Below are 4927 nucleotides of genomic sequence, written 5' to 3' on the forward strand. Positions count from 1 at the left end.
TTTGTATAATAAAAAATATAACCGGCCACGGGTCGGTATTCTTAATTTAATTCATCTATTTCCTCGAACAACCTCGCCTTCCGTTCATCGATCCTTCTGCACGTTACGCGACTGTTGACGTTACGCCAAGCGGGAAATATCGGCGATTACACGATCGTTTGCCGGTTGACAGACGGAGGAAATCGCCGTCGCGCCGGTTCGCTACCGTTAAATTCGGATGAAAGCGTTACGCAACGCGAATACGCAATGTCCCCCATCGCAATGACGTTTTCGTGTGATCCAACCGGTCGCGCGCCGTCATCGTCCTCGCCGAGTCTCAGCGTGTTTTCGCCGCGGCTTGCGAAATCTCCGCCGCCGGATTTCAACCCGATCGTTAAGCAAGCTCGCGCGAATTTCCGCTCGGCTTCTGAGAAATACCGCGGAGATTGTCGCCGCAATTTGCACTGTTGTGCCCTGGGGAGGAGGGGGGGACGTAACGGTGAGACATTCGCGTGTGGGCTACGGGCAACTTCGCGTGGCCGTGTTACGTGTGGATTAACGAGCAAATAACTTGCTAATAGCGGGACACAAGTGATATACGTGTCGCGTCGCTATCGGATGAGAATTTCGCAAAAATCGCTGAATCGCTCACGCGAGCAGCCGAGCGTACAGGAGAATGCCATTCGGAGCTGCTAACAAGATCGAAAAAGCGGCGGGAGAGCCTGAAAAAGTTGCACCGCACAAAGTGGTGCGTATCTCGCCGCAACATCGTTGCAATCTGGCCGCGTTTTTTCCCACCCCGTCGGACGAGTCCCCCTTTTTGGCCGAGCGCCTCCAATATTGTTAATTGAATTAAATTTAATCGTTCGCGTTTAAACCTTCAATCAGGATTCTTTCACGATTTTTTCTTTTCTTTAGATTTCGATTCCTCCATCACCTTTGAATAAATCGTTTCCGAATTCCGTTCCCACGAAGATAATTGCACGCTTGATTCAAGATTCGCTTTACTTCGCCGTCCTTTCTACGGCAGGCGCAAAAACGATGGTGGATACGGATGTTACAACTATTATCAAAATGACAATATTATTGCGATGACGGGTGAATGGAATTAGAAGCTGAATCAGAATTTAAACTAAGCAGTCGTTTGCTGACTCACTTCCACACTCATTTCAATTTACTCCACTAACTCCTGAAGTCGTCAAGAAGCGCGGCCGCCTGTGCTCTTCCGCGCAATCATACTTCCTTGTATTACCTCGTGGCGCGAGTTTTTTTACCTTAATCTGACTCACCTTACCAATTCTCCGTAATCCATCACTAACGTCTATTTTTACTGACTCCGCGGCCTATCGAGATTTTCCCGATACCCGCGCGTCTCCTCGTCGTCTCAGTGGAGACAGATAGCGAGAAGATCCCTCTAACGAGACCGAAATTACGACAACGAGAGCATTTCCTGGTCCTGTCTGGCGCGACGTTGTACGCGTACGCGAAACACGCCAGGCTTATTAACGTCATCGGCACGAGAAACGTCCACGTTTATAATTCTATATTTACCGCGGGCGCGTTTAGTTGGAGCCGGTATACGTACGAGTAGATAGGCAGTAGTGGTAGTACGCCTACTGATCTGTGGAAAGGATCAGTCAAGGCGAGCCGGAGGGTCCAACGGCGTGGAGGTGATCTCCGCGAAGCGATCTTCCCACGGCGCGGCTCCGGACGGATGCTGCCGGGGAGAACACGCGGCCTTGCGCGCGGCCTCGCAAGGACAAGGCCGCCATTTTCGACGCGAACAATTATTATTATACCACCGGTATGTGTGTAAAATATATAAAATGTAAATGTGCGCGAAGAGAGGCCGCGCCAGGCGCAGGGTGTGGCACCGCCGCCGCGGCGAGGAAACGCAGCTTCCCGCGCGCGTGTAACCGGAGAATGGGAATCAAGATCAAGGGAAACGCTGCTCTGACGGGAGTCTGGCGATTATATGCACTTTTTTATGGACCCGCGAGATCGGAACGCGTTTGTTTCGCGCCGAATAATTTTTGCCTGTGTAATTTTTTACTCTGGTTAGGAAAAGCGCGAAAATATTGAAACGCTATATACGAAGCAACATAATAAAGCAAAGGTTTTGGATCTGGCGTGCTTTACCATTGAAACAAAATATGAAACGTGAACTATCTGAAAAGTATGTAAGATCCTGCCTTTCAGAAATAATGACTGCATTTTCTTTGAAGCGAGAGCCACAAAGGAGAGCCATCGGTCAAGCGACGCGTCAGCTTTGACGGGCTATCGCGGAATTCCGGCGTGCGATATTGACTTTCTCGGGGCCGGTCGTGGAATCGCGATGCATCATCGTCATCGCATCTACCGCGTCGCGCCGGGCCGCGCTGCGAAGGTGCAATAGGCACTTAAGCGTGACACTAATGAGCGCCGGCGATGCAACCGCGCGTCTCCCAGGAGCTGTCTCGCTGTAATTGGTTAGTTAGCACATTTATTTTATATGAAGCGCTGAAAAATGCGAAGCGCGTGCGTCCTAATTGGGAATCGGCTCGGCGTGACTCCCGCTCGACTCGGCTCGGCCCGGTTCAGCCTCACGCGGCGCGGCTCGGCTCGGGTCGGCGCGGCGTGCCGATCGATGCGCGCGATATCGATTGTCGGATCGTTGACAGGCATGACCGAGTAAACGCTGCCCTCTCGGAGAGAAGGAAGCCGAACGGCCGAGTCATTTTCATGGCTGGAGCACGCGGGCTGGAAGCGCGTAATAAACCATTAGCGACTACCGCGCCCGATTGTAATCTCTAATCTTAATCCGTGCGACTTTCCTGATGCGCGCGTTAGCCCGACAAGAGTGGCCTTTATCGACCGTGGGACGCCGTGGGCTCCGGCTTAACTAACTAACGTTTAGCGCGCAATTATGTCGATTTTGAGCCCCGAGTCGGGTATCGTAAAGTATCGGCGAGGATATGAATTTTTCGTGGTGCCCGTTAGCTTGATTCCAGCCTCTCCGATAAAGTCTCTTTAATATACAGCACTTTGTGTCTCTCGGTTAATACAAATGATTGTCGACTTTGGTCGTAAAGCGTTGCTAATCGCACACGTACACACACGCGCGCGCATACACGTTGATTCGGACGTCGTAATTATCATTGTACCGATTGTTCAGACTCTCTCGCGACGCGGGAATTCGTTTCCACGACTGCGAAGTTCACGTCGCGAAATAAATATTCCCTTTACAATCGCGTTTAAGATTATCTTGATGCACCGCGCGACCCCGTTGGAGTCGACGGCTCTATGTTTCTCTACCTCCGTCTCTCTGTCTTCTTTTAAAAAAATGCATTGCCAGGTTTATAATTAATCCCGCTAATAAAACATACGCGCTATAGCCGTCCCCGACTGTAATAATGTAGGGAAGAGAGTATTCACAGGCACGCGCGCCGGCCGATGGGATTTCTTCCTGATATTTAATACCCCACGCGCTCCGGTTTATTAGCGAGCATTGTACCATCATCTAACACCCGCGAGAGTTCCGATTGCGTCCCCATAAATCTCGCCCGTAATGACAATGAATTTCTGACGATATTCATATCATGTATAATAAAAAAAAACTATTGATAGAGAAGTTGATTGATATTTATAGAAGAAAATTGCCTACAATAAATAATTTTGTTACAATTAAATATTTTATTTCTTGGATCTGTGATTAAAAATTTTTATTATACCTTATTTGTCTTCATTTTTATTCAGCAATCCTCCGGACTTAAAAAAAAATCAGACTCGAAAGGATTAAAAGAGACATTTACTTGAGAAAAGCATATATAACTAAAAAAAGTAAATAATAATAAAAAGGTAAAAAAGAGATAAGAAAAATATAAGAATATCTTCTTTTTTATGTATTTTTATCGACCATAACTTTTGTTCGGTAAAAAGTTCTTACCGCGAAGGATATTTCTCGAAGAGGTTCTCCCCGAGCTTTTGCAATCGGAAGATTCTTTACATCTCTTGTTTCTTTACATCTCTCGATATCGCAATGCAACGCGGCACTCCCGCGCAACACAACGCATTCGAATCGCGCCAATCTTCGGCGAGTATTTAGACGAGTAATGAACGTGTAAATGAAGTTGAGTAAGGCAATGTAAGCAGAAGGTGGCAGGTGCTACGCAAGAGGTGCCACTTTTTTCGCCGCGCGTCTTCTGTTAGTAGCCGCAGAAGCCAAGGCTGCCGTGGGGTCTTCCACGGTAGTGATGTGCACGACCAAGGCACGGCTCTGATATTAAAACGCAGTACAGTGCGTTTCAGTCTTTAACAAATTGCTTCACACCTGCCGATTTCTCGTGATTAAAGTAATTATTTAAAGTTCTTACTTTGACCTGTGGAATAGTAATTGTACGAAAGTCTGATGGCTCCGGTAATCGGATGCCATTAAGTTAAACCTTTTTCGTGTTACGTTTTGTTCGACGAAAGTTGTTAAGTAGAACGCGACCTAGATAAATGTCGATCGACTCTTCTACCAAAGAAAAAGAGATCGCATGTCAGACATTCAGTCTTGTAAATTGCAATAGTGACTTTTTTAACTAATAAGTTTTAGGTGTAAATTTAGGAGCAGGTTTATTAGACACTGGAACTTGCCCGTTCGTAGCCATCGCTAGTCGTGAACCTTGCTTACCTGCAGATGTAATTGCAAGGTACTTGGATTTTTATCGTCGCCATCGCCACTTTAACCGAACGAACACTCCTCATCTTATTGTTGTCTGATGTTCTCACCTTTATGGCAAAAAAAAAGAGAAAAAAGAGGGAACGTACGGGAGGGACGGGGCACTTTTAAGAATTCCAAATGGGAATGGACAAAGGGCAGTATATGCCTGAGGTCGGATGTTTTTCATCGGCCCTGCCGCCAATTGGCTGCCGCGCTACTGAAAACAATCTCAATTCCATCAAGGGAGATACGCACTTTCTCTCT

This window comes from Monomorium pharaonis, chromosome 11, assembly GCF_013373865.1.
Source record: "Monomorium pharaonis isolate MP-MQ-018 chromosome 11, ASM1337386v2, whole genome shotgun sequence".
Taxonomy (NCBI): Eukaryota; Metazoa; Arthropoda; class Insecta; order Hymenoptera; family Formicidae; genus Monomorium; species Monomorium pharaonis.